Here is a 25,694-nt window from a genome sequence, read left to right on the forward strand (position 1 = left end):
GTGAGTTACGAAATTTTCAATTCAAAATCTTTTGTTCTTGCTAACATCCACTGTCAAGTCTAATGTATTCCATGTCATTTGTCAATGGAGCTAGGGCTTTTAATGTTTATATGGTTTAGCGATAGCACTCTCACTACATACATATATAATATGTAATAAATATGAAGTGCGATAGCACTACTCCAGATTGTCCTTAGTTGAATTTATTTTTTGGCTTTTGGCCTCAATAGTGAAATTGTAAATTAATTGTATGACAACTGTCTGATTATCCCCTTATAATTATATATTTTTAGGTAGTTCATTCACAACGTCTGAGTGTATGTTGTCGGCGATTAGCCTAGCAATGATCCTAATTGTGGTTTTCAGCCCAAAACCCTCTAAATATATATTAAATGCATCTTACCAGATATAAAATGACTACTACATAATCTGTGGTAGTCGTTTGGAGCCCAGTTTTCTCGTCGAATTGCAGCAGTCAATCTCGGTCTCCTCTTCGGGTCTCTCGGAATACGGTAAAACTTCAAGTCTCTCCGTCTACTTTTTTTTTGCAGCCGACCGCCACACACGACTTCACCATTTTGATTATTAATGTTAACGAGCAGAAAAACACGCCATAATAGGAGGAATTTACGAAGCGCTAATGCATTAACATGACGAGTATACGGACAACATGGCGCGGGGGTGTGGCTGTGACGTCACGTGAGTAGGGTCTATAGTAAATGACTTACAGAGAGCTAATTTCTCGTCATCTGCGCTTTGCTAAATTGTTATATATAGTCGAAACATCTCAAAATATGATTCTAATTCACATGACAATGCCATTTAAGACTTTTTTTCTCCTGTCGTATGCGCTTTAAAGCATCCTGTTCCTTTAAGAGACTGCTTGCTTGAGACTAGTCACGTGATCTCACACCAGATGTGGTTAGAGTCAAAAGAATTTACCCGTGTCCTCGCACACTCTGTGGATACGTAGCAGCTGTATACATCCCATGCACACGAGGCATCGTCGGTATGTATCTTTTATTTTTGTTAAATCTATTAGTTTTAATATTTCTAAGCATTTTCCCGGAATGTGTATGCTGAGAGACGTAAGAGTAAGTACGTTTTCATGTTTTAGCACTTGTTGCTCAGTAGGTAATACGCGCCACCTTGTGGCCATATCGAGTCTTTCATTGTCTCGTGATGCATTCTAAAGTTGTTGCCAAATGCTGCCATCATTATGGAGGTAGATTTCTATGGAGGACCAAAGCTGCCAAAAATAAAAATAAAAATAAATAAATCAATAAAAAGCTAAATAAAAACGAATATAAATACAAAATTAAGAAATATACAAAAAATGAAAATAAATACAAAAATAAATATGGAAATAAATAGCTAATTAAATAAAAGTAGAAATAAGAATGAATATATATATATACAAAAAAAAAAGAAATAACATAAAAAAATGTAAGAATAAATACAAAAATAAATGTGGAAATAAACACAACAATAAATATATTGATTGAAATAAAGGTCAATCAATAAATAAAAGCGCATTGCCTTATATTTACTTCTTCATTGTCTGCGGCAACTTGCAAGTGGAAATGTAATTCTTTTTTTTTTAACCTGTTCTGTTCAGCTGTTTGACACAGAGAATGGAAGTCTAAGAGCCCGGGTTGTCTGAACAGTTTTAATGTTTCACATTAAGAGTCTGATATACTCCCACTGTGATCATTCAAAATACCTTTTTATTACGGCAAAGCCGCGAACAGGAAGGGCTTATGAGGGACAGAAGAAAAGCAACACAAGAGAAGAAAGAAAAGAAGCACATACACGAACAACAACAAGAAATACATAGAACATTTAGACTAATTATTAATATGCTAGTGCCATCGTCAGCGAGATGTATTTCCGGTTTATACCATGTGGGGGCCTTTTGGCCAGGGAAAGAGGGAGACGGGGGTGGAGGTGTCTATAAGCTAAGTGATTGAAAGAGTGTACACAAAACAGTTCTGTGGTCTAGAACCGGTAATCATGTGAATCTCTTAGAATGTAAGCCCGTTGGCGACCAACCCTACGCCGCTCCATCGCCAATCCCGGCACCATGACCCCCAACCTGAGCATGCCCTACCGCATCCAGCAGCACGCGAGCCCCACCGGGCGCGCGACAGCCACGCAGACGGGTGGAGAAGCCGCGCGGGTGCCAACCCAGGGCCACGGCCCCCACCCAGCCAGCCCGTGGAGGGAGAGCGGGCGAGGGGGCTTTGGGGGGTCAAGCGCAGCCCATCCAGGGTGGTCCCCCGGGCCACCCTTGCACCCATCAACCGGCCTTCAGGGATGGCAGGAGGGGACGCATCACCAACCCCACGTCTATCCCCACCCCCACCCGCCCACCCGGGCCATGAGCCACAGCCCCCCAACCGGCATGGCACGCCACAGGACCCCCAGCGGTCCACCAAGCCCAAGGCAGGGCAGGCCCCCCCGCCGGTGCAGGCAACACCCCGCTGATACACCGGCGCCCAGCCAGTGACCCGCGACGGAGCGCAGGGCGGCTGTCCAGTCAGGGCAGGAGAACGCCGAGGAACTGCCACGGGGCGATGCAAGGTCGGAGCCCCGACCCCACACCCCACTCCCACGGCCGGCCGCCCAGGCGAAGGGGAGGCCACACCCCAGGAGCCACGCCATATAGAAAAAGTGGGGGATCCACCTATCACCCTATTACTGTGGCTGCCAGGTTCCCAGCTGGCAGCCATCCCCCAGCACCGTGATGGGATTGTGAGGGGAGGGTAGTGCAATGTATGCATTAAAATAGGAGAGCTTGGCTTGGGGCTGCGCCAACTTGCAAGTGGAAATGTAATTCAAATGAGGAGGCGTTCCTAAGGGTGCCATGGGTTGAAGTATTCGCTTATTGGCTGATCGACATTCTGAAATCTACTAGCCATGCCTGGCACCAAAAAACGTGGAGATTTACAGTTAGCGAATTAGCCGACCTACTTGGTGAGAAGCGAGAGAATGTCCACCGTCGAATGTCAGAGCATGGGAAAAGGTGAGTTTGTATGACAGTGGCATATTTTAAAATGAAAACTTGGTTATTCGTATGGCATGCTGCACTCTCTATATAGCTCACTGCTACTGGTATCAAAGCTATTATTTGTAACTGCTCCAGTGTAGCTTAGCAGAAGTTACAAGTTCTCATGAAAACAAACGATATTCCTGCTCACCATGTAACGTTGTTTTTAGAGTCTCTGACATGAATAATTCCACTGACATCGCAACGTTGGATGCTGGATGATTACAGGGATCCCAGGATCTCATCCAAATTCTGGGTTCAAAATATGCAAGGACATCTCCGGTTCTGACATACAAAGGTTCAACGTAAGTGAATGTCATTGATAATTTGACTTTGATTGTAGTTTTCATTCATTCAAATGAAGTGTCAAGAGAAAATATTTGTGTTAAAAAAAGATAACAAACAAGCCGAATCATGATTTTGCCACGAGGGTTAAACCATTTTGTTAATTCAAGTCCTGTTTAAACACTAGAAATTCTTTTTGCTTTTATACAATGCAACTTTTTAAATTGCAACTTGCTTTCCTGTTTTTTCATGGAGGACTTTGTGTGCAAGAATCCATACCACGTCTGGATCCACTGGGAATTGTCCGCACACTACAACTACAAACTGTTCGCCGTAGAAGATATTCTGTGCAAGCCAAGGCATATCTATGGCAACCATAAAACTCATAAATTAAAGCAGTAATGTGAAGTAATTTCTTCACATGCCAAATAGGGTCACAAGTAAAGTAATTAAACATTGTCCAACTAATAAAGTATGAAAAAATAATTTATATGTTGTATATTTGACAAAATAATCACGTTTCCGAAGTTTGAGCCTGAAAGGGGACGAACCCGGAAGTGATATGTCACACCGGGAACGCGATGGCACCTCCATACATACGGCCGCCTTACAAAGCCCTTCAAACAATGATTCAAACAGCGATATAAGCGATAGATCAAGCGCAAGGGAGGAAATTCAAGTTTTTGAAGAGTTGGAGGAAGAAGAGGAGATAGGAATTTTATGTTATTAGCCAGACGCTAATCAGGATGCAAACAATGTGCCTAGACTACATGACATGGAATGGATACAAGACCCATCGAGATTACAATATTGGTAAGATATAGGCTGTTATTATTTTCATGATTTGAAGATGCAGGCATTTGCACATAATTTTATGTTTTTGTCTATCTGATGACATTGTTAAAAAAAAAAATAATCACACTTCATGTTCATTTTGGCAGATCCGGCAGCTCTCGTGTATATAAAATAACAATATAAAAACTTTGGGGGGGAAAGAAGGAAATGAGTCGTTGTGATATCTTGACCGAGTGACCCACACGACACCTTTATTGGCTTTTACAACTTTACTCAATGTCTTGCCAAGTAACTCTGAACAACAATTTTTGTCTCTTTTAGTGAAGGAGTAAGGCACAAACAATACCACATCTAAATGACATGCGTACCCTCTACTGGATAACTCCCGTATTACAACTAAATAATATCCACTATATAACAGTCGTCAATGGCTTTCTCCACTTTGTTGTGGCAACAATAAGAAAACAAAGTGGCGTCTAATGGCGTGAGGAAATGTAGTTTTTTCACACAAGCGAACAGATTACAAAGCACCACTTCAGTGTTGTCCCGAGACTACATTTCCCATGATTCACTGCGTGACCTGCGCGCTCGCTGATTCGCTGCTAGACATTAACACCAACATGCTTGTTGTTGTCACCTGTCAGCGGCTCTCGCACATAAAACACAAACTAGAAGGCTATGAAGCAATCACCGTGAAAGAAACGCCGAACCGTACAAATGCAATGCAATGCTAGAAGCATGAAGGTGGAAATACATAATACAAATGCAAATAAATGTGCACGAACTCACCGGCGGCGTGTGTCTCTTACTGCAACGTGACCGTGAATTACAGCGACGCCGACCCGCTTATGTGCACATCCACACCCCTTTCCCGATTGACAGTGGATTAACCCTTTCGGACAAGATCGTAGATGACGCACAATTTAAACACGCTTAACCTAGCGAATGCAACAACAACTATGATCGGGGATTGCAACGAGTTAACTTGCGGCTAACGTCGCTAGCTTATACTGTTCATTCCACAACAGTTGGCAGCTCTGCTTTGACAAAGTCATCAGTCATCTATCCAAAAATCACACTTACTTTTTGGCAAATGCTTGATCATAAGCAGACCGGTTAAGGAAGCAGGCATCTTCGAAGTGTTTGCAGTAGAGAACACTACTCAATGATGGCATGAAATTCATTCGCTTCGTGCGAACGAAAGATGTCCATTTACGTGCCCTGCTGTCCTTTGGCCACTCATACAACTTTTCGTTTGAGTGAGAACAAAACATCGCCACACACCGCCGTGGCATCTTACCGATAAGCAATGCAACAAACAATACTGTTCTACTTCCCGCGCTCTTCCCGGTGTGACGTAATTTCCGAAGATTTCCGAAGATTGCCGAAGAAAAGCATTTTCGTTGTCAAGGGCGTTGCTATGGGTTAAACAAAGAATCTGGAAGGGTTACGTTAAAAAAAATAATGAAAATATGCTTATAACTGTTAATAATAATAATAATAATCTTTCGTTCGCACGAAGCGAATGGGAATCGTAGTCTCGGGACAACACTGAAGTGGTGCTTTGTAATCTGTTCGCTTGTGTGAAAAAACTACATTTCCTTTTCTTATTTTCTTATTGTTGCCATAATAAAGTGGAGAAAGCCATCGACGACTGTGATATAGACCCTACCCACGTGACGTCACAACTCCGCTCTCCTGACTGGCCACTTGTCCGGCAACACATCGTGTTGACCTGTTACGGCTACGTACATTCCTCCTATTTACGACGTGTTTTTCTGCTCGTTAACATTAATAATCAAAATGGTGAAGGCGTGTGTGGCGGTCGGTTGCAATAACAGAGAAGATAGACGGAGAGACTTGAAGTTCTACCGGATTCCGAGAGACCCGGAGAGGAGAGAGCGAGATGGGCTGCTGCAATTCGACGAGAAAACTGGGCTCCAAACGATTACCACAGATTACGTATGTAGCAGTCATTTTATATCTGGTAAAATGCATTTAATGTATATATTTAGAGGGTTTTGGGCTGACAACCACAATTAAGATCATTGCTAGGCTAATCGCCGACAACATACACGTATGTATGTAGTGAGTGCTATCGCTAAACCATATAAACATTAAAAGCCCTAGCTCCATTGACAAATGACATGAAATACATTAGACTTGACAGTGGATGTTAGCAAGAACAAAAGATTTTGAATTGAAAATTTCGTAACTCACCTTCCGAGCACAAGATTCCTGCCGAATTTTCGTGTACGGGGACCTGTTTCACCCAACCAGCAACGTAGCATTTATAAGCCTCCAAGCTCTTAAAGTTTTTCAAACTTTCGTGAGAATAGGCTGATTTTGTGTGGACAAGATAGTTGTAAATATCAGGGTCAGGCAGAGACGGTGAAGGCAGCCGGTCAAAAATCATCGATTTAGGCATCAAATATGGATCTGGCGACTGTATAGAACGAAGCTTTTCCACATAACGCCTTTTATGCAACACATCCAGTGAGTTTACGGCATCAGAAAGCACCGGGTCTTCCATGAAATGCATTTTAAATTCCTCGATCAATTGAAACCAATGCTAATACAGAGACAAAATGACGGACAAGTGGGCGGAACCATACAGCGAGCACGTGGTTTTATGACGTCGGTGGGTAGGCTCTATAGTGGATATTATTTAGTTGTAATACGGGAGTTCACCAGTAGAGGGTACGCATGTCATTTAGATGTGTTATTGTTTGTGCCTTACTCCTTGACTAAAAGAGAGAAAAGTTGTTGTTCAGAGTTACTTGGCAAGACGTTGAGTAAAGTTGTAAAAGCCAATAAAGGTGTCGTGTAGGCCACTCGGTCAAGATATAACAACGACTCATCTCCTTCTTTCCCCCCAACGTTTTTATATTATTATTTTATATGCACGAGAGCTGCCGAAGTGAACATGAAGTCTGATTATTATTTTTTTTAACCATGTCATCAGATAGACGAAAACATAAAATTATGTGCAAATGCCTGCATCTTCAAATCATGAAAATAATAACAGCCTATATCTTACCAATGTTGTAATCTCGATGGGTCTTGTATCCATTCCATGTCAGGTAGTCTAGCCACATTGTTTGCATCCTGATTGGAATTTTATGTTATTAGCCAGATGCTAATCTCCTCTTTTTAAAAACATGGATCTCCTCCCTTGCGCTTGATCTATCGCTGTTTGAATCATTGTTTGAAGGGCTTTTGTATGGCGGCCGTATGTATGGAGGTGCCATCGCGTTCCCGGTGTGACGTATCACTTCCGGGTTCGTCCCCTTTCAGGGTCGAACTTCGAAAACGCGATTATTTTGTCAAATATACAATATATAAATTATTTTTTCATGCTTTATTTGTTGGAAAATGTTTAATTACTTTACTTGCGACCCTATTTGGCATGTGAAGAAATTACTTCACATTACTGCTTTAAAGCAGTAAAAAACACACCAAATTACCGATTTAATACGTACCTTATCCTCATCCAACCGATTGCCAGCTTTTCGTTGCCGTAGCCGCTTGGACGCCGACCTTGTCGTCGACTCCCATTATTTTACGAAGCAAGCAACAGGCAGCCAGGCAGGCCGGTGTTGTGCCGAAAAATGGCCGCCCCACGGCCAGGCAAAGTTGATCGAGAGGATCGTTGTCGATTGACCAATGGGAGAATAGTTCAACACATGTAGGACCGCCCCCTCATTTGAATTACATTTCCACTTGAACGTTGTCGCTGACAATGAAATAAGTAAATATAAGGCAAAGCGCTTTAATTTATTGATTGACAATTATTTCAATCAATATATTTATTTTTGTATTTACGGTTACATTTTTTATGTAATTTTATTTTTTGTATATATATTCATTTTTATTCTTTTATTTAATTACCTATTTATTTCCATATTTATTTTTGTATTTATATTTAATTTTTGTATTTATATTTGTTTTTATTTTGACTTTTATTTATTGATTTATTTTTATTTTTAATTTTGGCAGCTTTGGTCCTCCACAGATTTGTGTCTTTAATATTCAATCAAAAAAAGTTGCTTCAATCAAAGAAAAAGTCACTTCAATCAAAAAACGTGTTTGAATGCAAAAATAAATTTGAAACACAGTTATTTGGAACCTATTTTTCTTTGAATTTTTTTTTGTTTTTTTTTGTTTTTTGATTGAAACAACTTTTTTGATTTACGTAATGTAGTTTTGCGTTTGGACCACATTTTGACTAGGACATTTGTGTCTTTATTATTCAATCAAAAAATAAGTTGCTTCAAACAACAAAATATATTTTCAAAAGAAAAATCACTTCAATCAAAAATAAAAAAAGATTCCATCGTAGAAAAAAATGTTGAATGTGAAAAATGATTTGAGACGCAGAAATTCTCTTCTGAACACTTCATTTTTCATTGAAACTGTTTTCTTTGATTGAAGCAATGCTTTTTGTGTTTGGGCCATATTACGGGTAGGACATTTGTGTCTAAATCACTCAATCCCAATAAAAGTTGCTTCAATCGAAAAAAACTTTTTAATTAAAGAAAGAAAATCACTTGCAAAAATTTTTCTTTTGAAAATATTTTTTTATTTGAAATATTTATTTTTTTATTGAAGTGTCACTATTGACACGCTGGAATTTCGGCAACGGGCCCAGTGACGTCACGCACTGCGACGTAACAAGAATGGCGACCTATCACCTAAAATAATTTTACAAACTTTATTAAAACAAAAACAAGAGGGGTTTTAATATCAAATTATTATAACTCATACTAACATTTATCTTTTAAGAATTACTTGTCTTAAAAATAGAGGATCCCTTTTAAGTGGAAAAAGTTTTGAAGGCACTTTTTTTGATTGAATCATTTTGACGCAAAGATTCAACTTCAACGCTACTTTCGACGTGTTGGAGTTACAAATGAATGGGAAATTTGGACGTCTATGGCCGTCAATGGCAGCACCCTTCAAAAGCGTCAATGGAATCGGGGAAGTTTGGGGGACACATCCTATCGATATCTGGTCATTTCCTGTTGATTTGGGGAATTTTTTGTATTTCCCATTGAAAATGAATGGGAAACATTTTGGACGTCCATGGCCGTCAATGGCATTGAGTTACGTAGGCGTTGATAGAATACAAGTCCATTAGCGTCAATAGATTTGACATACATGGCCGTCAATGGCAACAATGCAATGTTGATTCTAGTGGAAATCCCATTGAAAGTGAATGGGACATTTCCCATTAAAAATGAATGGGAAAGTTTTTGGCAAATTCCCGGGGAACTGTAAATCTTTTCCAAATTCTGCATACAATCTTCATGCCCCTCACTGTCCCGTAATTTTTTATGTCCAAATTATGTGATTCGGTCAAAAATTTGTAGGACAAGTAGCGTTTTGAATTTTTTTTAAAAAATCAGAAAATCGGCGTTTACGTGAAAACGGAAAAATTTTCGGGGCCGTTTGACAAAAAGCCACAGTCACACGGAAATTCCGGACGTGTCGATACCTGAATGGTGCCGATCGGTGCAGCGGTATGGGCTGTGAGGCGCGCCGAAAAAACACGGAGAATAAGTTGATTACAAAATAAATAAATGAATAATAATAAAGTCGCAGAATAACATTATCTGGCCTTTGCCAAAAAGGCAAAGACCAGATAATTATGCTTGCAATGAAAAAACACAAAAGAAAATGAACAAAAAAAAAAAAATCATTATAATTTTACACAAAACTCCAAAATGGGCTGGACAAAAGTATTGGCACCCTCAGCCTAATACTTGGTAGCACAACCTTTAGAAAAAAATAACTGTGAACAACCGCTTCCGGTATCCATTAATGAGTTTCTTAGAATGCTCTGCTCGAATTTTAGACCATTCTTCTTTGGCCAACTTCTCCAGGTCTCTGAGATTTTTCAGGGTGCCTTTCCAGACTGCCATTTTCAGATCTCTCCACTGGTGTTCTATGGGATTCAGGTCTGGACTCATTGCTGGCCAAGTCTCCAGTGCTTTCTCTCAAACCATTTTCTAGTGGGTTTTGAATCATTGTCCTGCTGCAGTGCTTCTCAGTTATTTTCTGTTACACCCCCCCAAGGAAGACGTAAATGTTTCGCGCCCCCCCAAACTCTGCCACCACTGTAAATAGTATCATTTGTCTATAACATTACCATTTTAAGTACGCCTCTGTCTCACATTGTGTCCTTTTTTTCTATAGGAGAAAATAACAGATCAACTTATATAGTATAACTTTATTAACATTGTTTTGTTTGTAACAGAAAAGACTTAACGCGCATCAATTTGCCTGGATTAAAAAAAAAAAAAAGTCGCATCCAAACTGTAAAATACACTCGAGGCACATTTTTTACCATTTGATACTGAAAAATAAAATCAGTAAATAATAATACATTCAAATGGATTAGAAACATTAACTCATGAGGACAATATGCCAAAAAATTTTACCGAAAAAACAAAACTGAATAGAAGAAAAAAAAAAAGTGTTTTTGTACAGAAGGACATTTTTTATTTTCGCTGCTCGCTGCTCACAGTATCACCTACAGTTTGCAATGGTGTGGGGTTATTTTGCACTAAGCATGCTAACAGTGCTCACTGGTTTACTGATATAACACTGACAAAGCGGGACGATTGTTGGCAATATTCGGCACGTTTTCGCTGAAAAACAACCAAGCGGCTTATCAATGAGATTGGGGTCTAATGTCTTTAAGTGGCGTCTTAATTGATTTGGCTTCCGGCTGTCCGCTATAATCATTTTTAGACACAGTAAACAGTGGTCTTTCCTTATCTACCACTGTATTAAATGTCAAAGCCAAAAGGCAAACAGCCCGAAAAAAGCGCATTCTCGGCGGCCGAGGGAGAACCGTAGGTGAGGGCGGTCGTCGTGACGATCCAAAGCCGAAAATGGTACTTCTCGGGCGGACACGTGAGAACCGGAGAAGACAGTGGGTCGCTGCGTGAGTCCGGCCGGAAAACGGCTTTCGAAAACGACGCACAGCTCTTCATATCTCTCTTCTGTGTGCTCTTGCTTACTTCAAAAATACTGCGCGCGCTTTGAAAATGAGAGCGCCACTGCCACCAGCTGAGTGGATGTGCAAGTACACTTTATTCTAGTACGGCAAAAAAAAAAAAAAAACATGTTCCCCGAGGTCACATGCGCCACCCCTGGCATCGCTAGGGGGGCGTGCCCCACTATTTGAGAAATACTTTCCTGTTGGAAGACCCATGACCTCTGAGGGAGACCCAGCATTCTCACACTGGGCCCTACACTATGCTGCAAAATTTGTTGGTAGTATTCAGACTTCATAATGCCATATACACGGTCAAGCAGTCCAGTGCCAGAGGTAGCAAAGCAACCCCAAAACATCAGGTAACCTCCGCCATGTTTGACTGAGGGGACCGTGTTCTTTCCTTTGAAGGCCTTGTTTTTTTTCCTGTAAACTCTATGTTGATGCCTTTTCCCGTAAAGCTCTACTTTTGTCTCATTTGACCAGAGAACATTCTTCCGAAACGTTTTTGGCTTTCTCAGGTAAGTTTTGGCAAACTCCAGCTTGGCTTTTTTATGTCTCTTGGTCAGAAGTGGGGTCTTCTTGAGTATCCTACCATAGAGTCCCTTTTCATTCAAACGCCGACGGATAGTACGGGTTGACACTGTTGTACCCTCGGACTGCAGGACAGCTTGAAATTGTTTGGATGTTAGTCGAGGTTTTTTTTTTATCCACCAGCCGCACAATCTTTCGTTGAAATCTCTCGTCAATTTTTCTTTTCTGTCCACATCTAGGGAGGTTAGCCACAGTGCCATGGGCTTTACAATTATTGAAGACACTGCGCACGGTAGACACAGGAACATTCAGGTCTTTGGGGATGGACTTGTAGCCTTGAGATTGCCCATGCTTCTTCACAATTTTGCTGTTCTTTGGTCTTCTTTCATTTCTCCATGCTCAATGTGGTACACACAAGGACACAGGACAGAAGTTGAGTTAACTTTAATCCATTTTAAGTGGCTGCAAGTGTGATTTAGTTATTGCCACCACTTGTTCTGTGCCGCAGGTAAGTAACAGGTGCTGTTATGACACAAATTAGAGTAACTCAAGTTCTAAGAGCTCTAACTTACTAAGATAAGAGCTAAGAGGCGCATCACATGATTTTTCAAAGGGTGCCAATACTTTTGTCTGGCCCATTTTTGGAGTTTTGTGTAAAACGATAATGATTAAACAAAAATTCCCATTCTCTTTTGTGTTTTTTTTTTTCATCGCAAGCAAAGTAAATGAGGATATTACTACCAAAACATTTGTAATTGCAATCATTTTCTGGGAGAAATTGAGCAATATTTGACAGAATTGCAGGGGTGCCAATACCTTTGGCCAGCAGTGTATATATAATAGTAATAATAATAATATACAGTGCCTTGCAAAAGTATTCAGCCCCCTTGAATCCTGCAACGTTTCGCCACATTTCAGGCTTCAAACATAAAGATATGAAATTTAATTTTTTTGTCAAGAATCAACAAGTGGGACACAATCGTGAAGTGGAACAACATTTATTGGATAATTTAAACTTTTTTAACAAATAAAAAACTGAAAAGTGGGGCGTGCAATATTATTTGGCCCCTTTACTTTCAGTGCAGCAAACTCACTCCAGAAGTTCAGTGAGGATCTCTGAATGACCAATGATGATAAATAGAATCCACCTGTGTGTAATCAAGTCTCCGTATAAATGCACCTGCTCTGTGATAGTCTCAGGGTTCTGTTTAAAGTGCAGAGAGCATTATGAAAACCAAGGAACACACCAGGCAGGTCCGAGATACTGTTGTGGGGAAGCTTAAAGCCGGATTTGGATACAAAAAGATTTCCCAAGCTTTAAACATCTCAAGGAGCACTGTGCAAGCCATCATATTGAAATGGAAGGAGCATCAGACCACTGCAAATCTACCAAGACCGTCCTTCCAAACTGTCTTCTCAAACAAGGAGAAAACTGATCAGAGATGCAGCCAAGAGGCCCATGATCACTCTGGATGAACTGCAGAGATCTACAGCTGAGGTGGGAGAGTCTGTCCATAGGACAACAATCAGTCGTACACTGCACAAATCTGGGCTTTATGGAAGAGTGGCAAGAAGAAAGCCATTTCTCAAAAATATCCATAAAAAGTCTCGTTTAAAGTTTGCCACAAGCCACCTGGGAGACACACCAAACATGTGGAAGAAGGTGCTCTGGTTAGATGAAACCAAAATGGAACTTTTTGGCCACAATGCAAAACGATATGTTTGGCGTAAAAGCAACACAGCTCATCACCCTGAACACACCATCCCCACTGTCAAACATGGTGGTGGCAGCATCATGGTTTGGGCCTGCTTTTCTTCAGCAGGGACAGGGAAGATGGTTAAAATTAACGGGAAGATGGATTCAGCCAAATACAGGAACATTCTGGAAGAAAACCTGTTGGTATCTGCACAAGACCTGAGACTGGGACGGAGATTTATCTTCCAACAGGACAATGATCCAAAACATAAAGCCAAATCTACAATGGAATGGTTCAAAAATAAACGTATCCAGGTGTTAGAATGGCCAAGTCAAAGTCCAGACCTGAATCCAATCGAGAATCTGTGGAAAGAGCTGAAGACTGCTGTTCACAAACACTCTCCATCCAACCTCACTGAGCTCGAGCTGTTTTGCAAGGAAGAATGGGCAAGAATGTCAGTCTCTTGATGTGCAAAACTGATAGAAACATACCCCAAGCGACTTACAGCTGTAATTGGAGCAAAAGGTGGCGCTACAAAGTATTAACGCAAGGGGGCCGAATAATATTGCACGCCCCACTTTTCAGTTTTTTATTTGTTAAAAAAGTTTAAATTATCCAATAAATGTTGTTCCACTTCACGATTGTGTCCCACTTGTTGTTGATTCTTGACAAAAAATTAAAATTTTATATCTTTATGTTTGAAGCCTGAAATGTGGCGAAAGGTTGCAAGGTTCAAGGGGGCCGAATACTTTTGCAAGGCACTGTAGTTCCGCAAGCACATTCATATCATTTTCTTCAACAAAAAGCAATAGAATTCTCAAAAGTAGGGATGGGAATCGAAATCCAATTCCAATTCTAGAGCTGGGAATCTTTGGGCACCTAACGATTCGATTACGATTATGATTCAGAGGCTCCGATTCGATTATAAAACGATTATTGATGCACCCCCTCCTTTTTTTTTTTTTTTTTTTTTTTTGTACATTAGTTCCAAAATTGTTCAAAAATACTCTCAGGCTAAACCAAACTACTATTTCAGTATCAAGTTAACATATAGCAGTAAACAAATATACAAAAATAACATTAAATAAAAAAACTCCAGTCCCCATTCTGTATCAGCAGCTTTAAACTACATTCAATTAATTTAATGTTGTGAATCAACCGTTAAAGTTGTTAAAATTGCTCCCGTTATTCCATAATTTCCCTAAAGTTTTAAAACTATTTTAAAGATAGATTCAAGTCAATATTTTACCGATTTAGGAGTATTTTAGATAAAAAGTTAATTAGGTTTGCTTGGAAGGTTCGCTACAACAGCCTTGCAGGGAAGTGTACTGCTTTAAGATGGCCGCCGTTCACTAACGCCCGCATCTAGCTTTTTGGAGATGTGCTGTTAACACTACCAAATCTATAATGCATCTAGTCTTATATAAATGATATCTACCGAAACATTATGTGGCTGTACTTTGTAGGAGCTTTTCGGCAGCAGTCAGGTATGTTGTTGTGTTTTTTTTATCTCGTGGCATGAGTTGAGCTAGAGCCGTGAGTTGAGCATTGGCATTACCCGAGGGGCCGGGTAATGAGAAGCATGATGTTTAGCTACTCTCGCTCCGTTCCGTCCCGAAGACCGCGCGGCGCGCTGAGTGTGTTGTACTTCCGCTTTACTTGGCATCTTTCAATCATCGGAATTTGGATGTTTGTGAATCGTTCTCGAATTTTCCACGGCCGAATCGCGAATAATCTAAGAATCGGAAATTTTGCACACCTTTATCCAATTCCGAAACGGTTCCGAGTATTTCGAGGCCTCGACATCACAATGAAAAAGCCTTAACGATCCCTAAAGAAGCATATTGCGTCGTGACGTGTCTTGTTGTCCAATTGCATCAAACTATCATGGCGCCAAGAACCACTCGCTCCAAAGTTTGGCTACACTTCACCAGGAAAAAAGGGTGAAGATGAAAGGTTACGATAGTTTAGTACGAGCATTGCCGCCGTAAACATAACAATGACAGCACGTAGGTTCAAACGCTCGAAAGTGTGTCTTCACTTCACGAGGAAAAATTACAACAAAGCGACTTGCAGTCATTGCAAGGTGGAGATAACTGCATCGGGAGGGAATAGACTGCACTGTCCTCACCGAGACGCTAAGGCTCAGTCCTGGCTATACAGTTAGCTAAACTCCCAAATGACGATGCAGAAGACGTTGGTATAATTTGCTGACTTTATTCAACCATCACTTGAAACTAAAAATAGAAATGAAACAAATCAATTTGGTCCCCAATAACAAACAGGTTTGCATCGACGTAAATCAGCGATGATTAGCTGCTAACACAGTAATAACAAACAGTTAGCATGTGTTCGCTAGCATTAGCACATCGTTTAAACCACTACACAAATGGATTTAACTGTCCGATCGCGAGTGGAAACACACAACAACAACACAGAAGACGATACATGCAGGCGTTGCCTCTGTAGATATTTTACAAACATTAACAAAGAATGTAGGCTCGTGGCAGTGTTTCCCTTTCTCACTAACTCGCTTGGATGCGGCATTTCTCCTTCTTCGTGTGTAAGCGCGCTCTTCTTCACGCGAGCGCGTTCTTCTTCGCGTAAGGAAGCGCAAGCGCGCCACCACTTGAGCGTGAAAGCACCATAAAAACTAAAAGGCATGCATTTCAATATACTGGTAAATAAAAACAGGGGTCTCCAAACTACGGCCCGCGGCTCCATATTTGGTCCGGCCTCCTGAACAATTCCAGAGAGCATTTTGAATTTTTTTTGTTTTTTTTCTCCCTCAGTAGTGTTATTTATTTCCTGGCCTTTTTCAGTGAATAACTCAGAGAGGGTTATTTGGTTATTATCTATTCAATTAATAGTGCTATTATTATTTATTATTATTATATTATGTTATTATTTTAATTTTATTTACCTTTGTTCCGTGAAGAATCCACAGAGGGTTATTTGATTGTGGCTTTCTAAAAAACAATAATTTTTTTACATTTACGCACTCCTGCAATCGTCACACTTTTTCTATTACAAACTGACCCTGGCCTCTCATCAGAGAAGGGAAAAGTCATGTGGCCCTCACAGGAAAAAGTTTGGGGACCCATGCTTTAACACATATTGCCAAAGGCAGAACAACGACCTATATGCCAATATATACCAATATTTTTTATTTCTATTAGAAAAATGTTTCAGTAAAATGTTACACATTCTTGTGCGTTTGCCACTTATTGCCACAGTTAACATTGTGGCTTTGGTCCTCTTTTGACCTCGTTGTGAGTTTGCAAGGTTGTGACTTCTGATTAAACAAACTCGATGCCAATCAAAATGTTTGTTCTTCTTTTTCCCAAAATTAGAATCGATAAAGAATCGAATCGTTAAGCAATATCGATAATTCAATTCAATTCAATTTTATTTGTATAGCCCTAAATCACAACAGATGTCTCAAGGGGCTTTGCAGAGGCAATATGATACACAATTAGAAATGAAGCAACAAAGATGAATGGATACAGTTCAAGTCCTGGGTATCCCCTATCCTTAAGACCCTCCATGCTGGCAAGGAAAAACTCCAAAAACTCCAGAGTCAATTGGGAGAAAAATGAGAAACCTTGGGGAGTACCACAGCCAGGAGAGATCCACTCCCAGGACGGCTAGACAGGCTGCACCAGGACTGCTAATGGGAATTAGCAGGCGAAGTTACAGTCCGTAAAGATGCAGTGGAGTAAAGGAACAAGAAGAGGTCCATCTAGCCAGATGAGATGGGGATAGCAACGAAGACGTCCATCCAGCCAGGGGTCCGGACAGTCAGTAGGCTGCAGATGAAAAATAGCCCCTCCCCAGAGGGGAGGGGGGAAAGGGGACACCGGGTGACTAGTGATGAAGCGACTAGACAACTAGATATTAACATTGGAAAATACAAATAAAGTAAGACAAGTGGTAGGTAGAGTGAGAAAAAGGAGATAGAACTCAGTGGCTGTACTCCCCCCCAGCATTATAGCTTCTAGTGCAGCTTAGACTAAACTGCGAGTCTACTCCGACTTCAACTAGCCTGACCATAAGCTTTGTCGAATAGGAACGTTTTTAATCTAATCGTAAATGTGTAGACTGTCTCGACTTCTTTAATATTAGCTGGAAGCTGATTCCATAAAACAGGGGCTTTGTGGCTAAAGGCTTTAGCTCCGGCAGTACTTTTATAAACCCTGGGAACTACCAGTAGACCTGCATTCTGAGATCGGAGTGTTCTGTTGGGGCGGTATGGAACCAGAGCATCTGTGAGATAAGATGGCCCCAACCCATTAATGGTCTTAAATGTAAGAAGGAGTATTTTAAATTTAATTCTAAACTCGACTGAAAGCCAGTGAAGTGCCTGGAGCACAGGGGTGATGTGCTCTCTTCTATTGGTTCCTGTTAAAAGCAGTGTTGTTAATCTTACTGAAAAAAAGTAATTAATTATAGTTACAAATTACTTCTCCCAAAAAGTAATTGAGTTAGTAACTCAATTACCTGAATGTAAGAGTAATTAGTTACTTGGCAAAGTAATTGGTGATAATTACTTTTTTTTTCCCCTCAAAAAAAAAAAAAAAAAAAAAAAAACATTGGCCACACTATGTGAAGTTTTTTGTGAAGGTTTTTGGTACAATTGGCCCGAGCCCAATTCTTTACCCTAATTTACCCTTTACCCTGAATCAACTGTTAAAAGTTGTTAAAATTGCTCCCATTATTGCATTTGTTCCCTTCTCTCTACTTTCGACATATGAAAGTTTTAAAACTGTTTCATCATTTAAAGATAGATTCAAGTCAAGATTTTGCCGATTTAGAAGTATTTTAGATAAAAAGTTACTTAGGTTCGCTAGGAAGGTTCTCTACAACAGAGCCATCCTAAAAAGTCTACTGCTTTAAGATGGCGGCTGTCTACTAACGTATTTAGTGCCATGCAGTGTTGTTAATTTTACTTTAAAAAGTAATTAATTACAGTTACAAATTACTTCTCCCAAAAAGTAATTGCGTTAGTAACTCAGTTACCTGAATGTAAGAGTAATTAGTTACTTGGCAAAGTAACTAGTGATATTTTTTTTTTCTCAATAAAAAAAACAAAACAAAAAAAAACAGGTCACACAATGTGAAGCTTAAAGGGTTTGGGGGACAATTGGCCCAAGCCCAATTCTTTACCCTCCACTTAACTAGACACAAGGGTATTGCGATAACTAGCTAGTAACCTTTGCTATGTGTGGAAGTCATTTAAAGTTGTGAATCAATCGTTAAAGTTGTTAAAATTTCTCCCGTTATTGCATTAGTTCCCTTCTGTCTACTTTAAACATGTGTAAGTTTTAAAACTGTTTCATCATTTAAAGATAGATTTAAGTTAAGATTTTGCCGATTTAGGAGCATTTTAGATTTTAAAAAATTACTTAGGTTCGCTAGGAAGGATCTCTACATCCGGGCCTTCCTGAGAGGTCTACTGCTTTAAGATGGCGGCTGTTTACAAACGCATGTAGTCCTTAAAACATGTTGGCAATGCAGCAGTGTCTGACATATGCATCTAGTTCTATAATATGATATCTACCGTGTCATGTGGGCGTAGTTTGTCGGCTATGGCTGCAGTCAGGTATTATTGGAGCCATCTAGCATCGCGGTTGCAACGGCGTCTTCCCCACTGATGCTCTGCTCTCGTCCCCGTGAGTCCGTTTCTCTCAGACTTTTTTTATTCAACCAACTTAGTAACGCATAGTAACGCACGCCTTTCCCGCCTCAGTAACGGTAACGGCGTTGCCAAGATGAGAAAAGTAATTAATTAGATTACTCATTACTGAAAAAAATAACGCCGTTAGTAACGCCGTTATATTGTAACGCCGTTATTAACAACACTGGTTAAAAGTCTTGCTGCTGCGTTTTGGACTAGCTGAAGACCTTTTAGGACAAGCTGCAAGCAGGGAGTTACAGTAATCCAATCTCGATGTAACGAACGCGTGAATTAATTTTTCTGCATCGCTTTTAGATAAAATATTTCTAATTTTGGCGATGTTGCGCAGGTGAAAGAAAGCCGTTCTACAGGTAATGGAATAATGGAATGGAATAATAATGGAATCGGACTCGTAAAAATCGTATCAATTCCCATCCCTACTCAACAGTGATCACCTCTTGGGCTTCAACACCAGTTGAGAGCAAATGAAACACCCTGAAGCTTTGAACCAATTTGGGTGCCAAGCTTCATTGCTTCAATAAGCTTCATTTGGCCATTACTGCTTAATGTAATTTCTCACTTCCCTTGGAAGAGATAGACAACCTCTACTGTCATCTGCTGCAGGGGTCCCCAACCTTTTTTGCACCACGGACCGGTGTGATTTGGGTCTTTTTTTCATGGACCGGTGTTCTGTCAAAATTTTCACCCGCACATGTAGAATTTGTCAGAACACCGGCAATGTGCGGCGGAAAAATACAGCAAATATAAAATAACATTTGTTTTTAGCCCCGTCGTGTTAAGTGCAGGGAAAATATAACTCACCCACTGAATCAGTGGGAGGCCTTGAGCTTGTTTCGTTGAGACGAGATGGTCCCATCAATGTGTGATGGCTGAGTCAGAGAAGCCCGCTCCACAAAGATACGATGTCAGAAATTGTAGCACGGTTTTCAGTGCTCTCTTAGCGATGTCAGGATATTCCGGAATGACTTTAACCCTTTAACACCAAACGTGTCGGAGGCGACACGTTTACGCATACCATCTTTGAAGCCTCGTAACGCTGTAATTACGTCACCCACGTGCCCCTGGTTGCTCTCGTTTGAAAGTACGAAAGTTGATGTCCACACCAGTTTTTATTTGAAGTCAATCGACCAAGTAAAAGGGGAGATAATGTCTTTTGAGTTTCATAGTTTTATTGCACTCATAAATATGCATTAAAACGCTGCATGGACCATGTGTCTATCTCCATATTTCCATCATTTCTTGTCCTTTTTTCAAAGCTGAAAGCAGCACAAAAGACTACATATCCCAAGAGCCGTTGTGATTTCTAGAAGGACGAACCTAATGTGAACATTTTTAATAAATTGACGAGCGAGGCGCCAACTAAGGGAAAGGAGACACGCGTAGCAAGCAACGGCCGGTTGGTTTGAGCGAGCGACTTTGAAACGTGCAGAATGAATCGAAAACTAAATTTAGCGCAAGCTAATGCATTATTTCATTAACTCAAGGAATAGGATGAGCTGTATTTGTCATTGTTTTCCTCGGATCAGTTGGCGTCTCGGCGAGTAGAAGTGACAGCAGCGCGTAAATGAGTAGGCTGTGTGACGTTATATGTGACGCAGTTTAGTGACATGTTCAAAAACAAACTTTATTGAGTGCGGAAAAAAACCCAAAAGCTATTGGGTCGCATGCCTAAAAAAATTGAAATGAACTGAACTACTTGTCAAGATTTTTGAAAAGACTTTTTTTTCAATGTTATTTTTTCTTCACCATAAATCTCTTCAATTTTTATATAGATGTGTGTTCGAGAAGCTTGATTGCATGTAGGTATATACTTTTGATAGGGTGATGGGTACAATACCTACCTTCGCGGGGTTCTTCCGGCTACTAAAAAAAAACTGATGGCGTAGTCAGGAGAATACAAGTGTTGTGAGTTTTTAATAGGTTCGAACCTTAGCAAAAACGAAGTGCACCATTGGATTATATACAAAAAAGAAAAATTTTATAATTATTTACAGCAAAAGTCAAAATCACAAAAAAAAAGGAAGAAAATACTAGTGATGTTACGCTCGAAGCAGACGCTCGAGACAAGTGTCGAGCGCTCGCGGCAGAAGTATTACGAATCAGTCGTCCCAATGTCTCGCTGGATCCGGTGGAACAGCTCGTGACGTCACGCTCGAAGCAGACGCCCGACAAGTGTCGAGCGCTCGCGGCAACAAGTATTCCGATACGTTGTACTGATGTCTCGCTTCATTCAGTGGAAAAACACCTGGCCGCGGAAGTAAAGCGTTGTGATGTCACACGCGTGTCGGCCGTGACCGTGTCACTCAGGTAGCGAGGGGTCGAGTCAGTCAATTTGGTTCAAACTCACAATGCTTATAAAAAGGGGAAATATCGCTCAAAATGTTGTGGGTTGTGAGGAGAGCTTTTGCGCGCATTACATCATATTGAGAACGAGGGAGAGTAAAGTGAAATTAGATCAGATTACACATTAATTTGCAAAGGCACATAGTATAGGCCAGGGGTCCCCAACCTATTCCACTAAGGCACACTGTGGGTGCAGGATTTCATTCTTACCAAACAAGATGACAACACTTTTTCCCCAATCTGGTGTTTTACAAGTGCAATCAGTTGATTGCAGTCAGGTGTGGCTTGTTTTAGCAGAAGCCTCATTGGTTCAACTGTCTCTGCTGGATCGGCTGGAACAAAAACCAGGACCCACAGTGTGCCTTGAGGACTGGGTTGAAAACCCCTGGTATAGGCATTCATTGACACACTATACACTGATTTATATAATACGCACACACACACACGCACCCCTCCGCCCCCCACCCCCACACACACGTTACTTTTTGTGTCTGTCAGTTAGTCAGTTTTTGTGTTTGTTTTTCTATCTGCCAGTTTTTATGTTTGTTCGTGCCATGTGAGAATATTCTCAAAAGCTGGAGAGGTCATTAGCAAAAAGAGGAACCGGCTGAAACCAGATACTGCTGAGATGATTTTGTTTTTAAATAAAAATTTGTGAAACACCCAAATCCACATCCCAGTGTCACTAGCATTCTATAGACCCTACCCACCGACATCACAAAATCACGTGATCGCTGTATCGTTCGGCCCCATTGTCCGTCATTTTGTGTCTGTATTATCAATGGTCTCAATTGATCGAGCAATTTATAATGCATTTAATGGAAGACCCGGTGCTTTCGGATGCCGTAAACTCACTGGATGCGTTGCATAAAAGGCGTTGTGTGGAAAAGCTTCAGTTTATCCATTTGCCAGATCCATATTTGATGCCTAAATCGATGTTTTTCGACCCGCTGTCTTCGCCGTCTTTGCCTGACATCTGCTAGCTACCCTGATATTTACAACTATCTTGTCCACACAAAATCAGCCTATTCTCACGAAAGTTTGAAAAACTTTAAGAGCTTGGAGGCTTATAAATACTTTGTTGCTGGTTGGGTGAAACAGGTCCTCGTCCACGAAAATTCGGCAGGAATCTATCTTGTGCTTGGAAAGGTGAGTTACGAAATGTTCAATTCAAAATCTTTTGTTCTTGCTAACATCCACTGTCAAGTCTAATGTATTTCATGTCATTTGTCAATGGAGCTAGGGCTTTTAATGTTTATATGGTTTAGCGATAGCACTCTCACTACATACATACGTGTATGTTGTCGGCGATTAGCCTAGCAATGATCTTAATTGTGGTTGTCAGCCCAAAACCCTCTAAATATATATTAAATGCATCTTACCAGATATAAAATGACTACTACATAATCTGTGGTACTCGTTTGGAGCCCTGTTTTCTCGTCGAATTGCAGCAGCCCATCTCGCTCTCCTCTCCGGGTCTCTCGGAATCCAGTAGAACTTCAAGTCTCTCCGTCTATCTTCTCTGTTATTGCAACCGACCGCCACACACGCCTTCACCATTTTGATTATTAATGTTAACGAGCAGAAAAACACGCCGTAACAGGTAAAAACGATGTGTTGACGGACAATTGGGCGGCACCAGTCAGGAGGGCGGAGTTGTGACGTCACGTGGGTAGGGTCTATACACCTACCATCAAGAGTTCCTTATTGCACAAGCATTTCCGTATTTCATTTAAAAGTAACAAAACAGCTTTTTTTGTTTTTGTTATTATTATTATTATTTTGAATTAATCTGGGGAAGAATAAAGATTAAATTTCATGCTAGGGGTCGCACCCACTACTGCTTGCACACTAGGCAAATTCTGTAACCACCATATGACCCACATATTTAGCTGCTCAGATGACACTTGGTTATATGAAAGTTCAATATATTTTTGTCCAACAGATGTCATCAAACTGAATTGTGTCAAATGCCTCGTCGCACTGAACCATTTCAACACATTTGCTTCAGTGATACAGAAAGCAGTGGTGAAGCAGTGTCGTGACTCACCACACTGATTCGTGGCAAACGCTTCATAACACTGAACCATTTCGACACATTGCTGGATATTGATTCACTGCTTCAGAAAGCTTCGGTTTCTCCATCACTGCCATTAACAAAAAATATGAATGGATTTCCACAGCAACATCCAGACACATATACACACAAGCAAAAGTGGGATTACGCTCAGACAAAACTACCTTTCTGCTCTGGCATGGACAAACCCACCTCACGCTTCCCTCTACCTTCTTCTTCTTTTTGTTTATTGGCAGTTTACCCCTCGCTGCCGTGGGGCATTACCGCCACCTACTGGACCGACGGTTTAGCACGAGATCAGGCAGTTACAGACTAAAAGTAATCCCTCCTGACAACCAGTGAAACACACCCAGAGTGTAGACAAAACCCGAGCCAAAAAATTGGATAAATGTAATACTAACAGCCAAATTAAATACTGATGAATTACCCTCTTCCTATATCCTGTCCAACAGCCCTGTGTCCCTGAGAAACTTTATTAGCCCTTTTTGAATATTGGCCCTTTTCATCTGCAGAACATTTCCCATCCCAAATGTCTCTTCTGCCTGGTCCAGCACCATTCTGAACCGATCCCTCTGCTCTCCATACTTCCCGCATACCATTAGAATGTGTTCAACCGTTTCACGCTCCCCACAGTGTTTACATTTCCCATCCTTGTGTTTTCCTATCCTATGCAACGAATCATTTAGCCCCGTGTGCCCTATCCTCATTCGACTCAACACCGCCTCCTCCCTTCTGCTTCTCCCCAATCTCCTTCCCACACCCACCTGTGACTGTATTGAGAATAAATGTCTCCCCGTTTCTTGTGCTTCCCAATACCCTTGCCACCTCTTTTGTATGTAGCCCCCAATAATGGATTTCCCTTCCGCTCTACTCAGGACGCCCCGCCTTTCTATCCCCGGTGCTCGCAGCGATTGCTTGGCCAGGATGTCCACCACCTCATTTCCCTCAATCCCCACGTGCGCCGGGACCCACACAAACTCCACCCTGAGCCCACCTTTCTGTGCTTCGTACAGTAGCCTGTGCGACTCAAATACTAAGTCAAGTCTACTGGACTTCATGGTTAAAATACTTGTGAGCGCCGACCAACTGTCTGAAGCAATCACTGCCAATTTTATCCCATTTGTTTGAACCCAACCAAGTGCCATTATAATTGCTGTTACTTCCACTGCATACACAGACAAGTGATCCGTACACCTCGTTTTAATGTCCACATTGTAGCTCGGCACATGTCCCGCCGCCCCAGTACGTCCAGTTTTAGGATCCTTCGACCCGTCCGTAAATATCAGGACGCTTTGCCCATACCTCTGTCCCAGATACTCCTCGGCCACCATACCTTGGTTTCCCCTCTCCCGGATCACTTCCTTGATCTCAAAATTTACCACTGGCATGGTGAATAGCCAGGGCGCAACACTGGACACTGGTACTGTTTTGCCGAACTCCAACTGGCTAAGCCCTGCCAGTTCTGCCACTGCATTCCCTACCCCGCTGAAGGTCATCTTCTGTTGATTTATGTCCTCCCACCTGTCCATCAGCACTTTCTTTACTGGATGTGTATCTCCACGGCCCCTTACACTCACCCAATACGCAAGCATAATTTTCAATCTTCTAAGTCTTAAAGGGAGCTCCCCCAATTCCACCTGTACTGCTGCGACTGGTGACGTTCTGAAAGCTCCACTGCATATTCTCAGACCGTGCGCTTGTTGCACCTCCAGCTTTCTGAGGTGGGAGTTCGCTGCCGAGGCATAAGCCATACACCCATAATCAATAGAAGACCTCATGATCGCCCGATATATATTGAGTAAGGCAGCTCTCGCTGCTCCCCTTTCCCTCCCTGACAGGCACCTCAATATGTTATTGACCTTTTTACATTTTTCCACCAATCTATCTATATGCTGTGCCCATGTAAGCTTTTCATCAAACCACATCCCTAAAAACCTCACGCTTTTTACCTGTTCAATTACTCGTCCATACAATTTTAACACCACCTCCCTATGTCTCCCAAAGAAGCATATTGCCTGCGTCTTCACAACCAAGAACCTAAACCCCCACCTGTCCGCCCACTCCTCAACCCTATTAATAGCCATTTGCATCTTCTTTTGAAGAAAGTCGCCATTTCGCCCTCTCACCCACAATACCCCATCATCAGCATACAATGCCCTCCCTACTCCTGGTCCAACATCATCAAATATATCATTAATCATAATATTAAATAA

The 25,694-nt window shown here is 41.2% G+C and overlaps 1 protein-coding gene across 3 annotated transcripts in view; it reads left to right on the top strand.

The window, feature by feature from the left end:
- Window positions 1–932: 932 nt before the first annotated feature.
- LOC130912354 (UDP-glucuronosyltransferase 1-2-like) overlaps window positions 933–25,694 on the top strand; it is a 39,503-nt gene continuing 14,741 nt past the window's right edge. The window contains exons 1-3 of one of the 3 annotated variants that reach the window (XR_009062598.1): window positions 2,959–3,025; window positions 3,220–3,354; window positions 3,590–3,754. The gene's annotated coding sequence lies outside the window, so the exon portion shown is untranslated. Of the gene's footprint in view, window positions 1,010–2,958; window positions 3,026–3,219; window positions 3,355–3,589; window positions 3,755–25,694 lie in introns of those variants that run through there. The other 2 variants (XM_057830391.1, XM_057830392.1) reach the window with 2 other exon arrangements.

This window comes from Corythoichthys intestinalis, chromosome 2 (genome assembly GCF_030265065.1).
Source record: "Corythoichthys intestinalis isolate RoL2023-P3 chromosome 2, ASM3026506v1, whole genome shotgun sequence".
NCBI classification, from domain to species: domain Eukaryota; kingdom Metazoa; phylum Chordata; class Actinopteri; order Syngnathiformes; family Syngnathidae; genus Corythoichthys; species Corythoichthys intestinalis.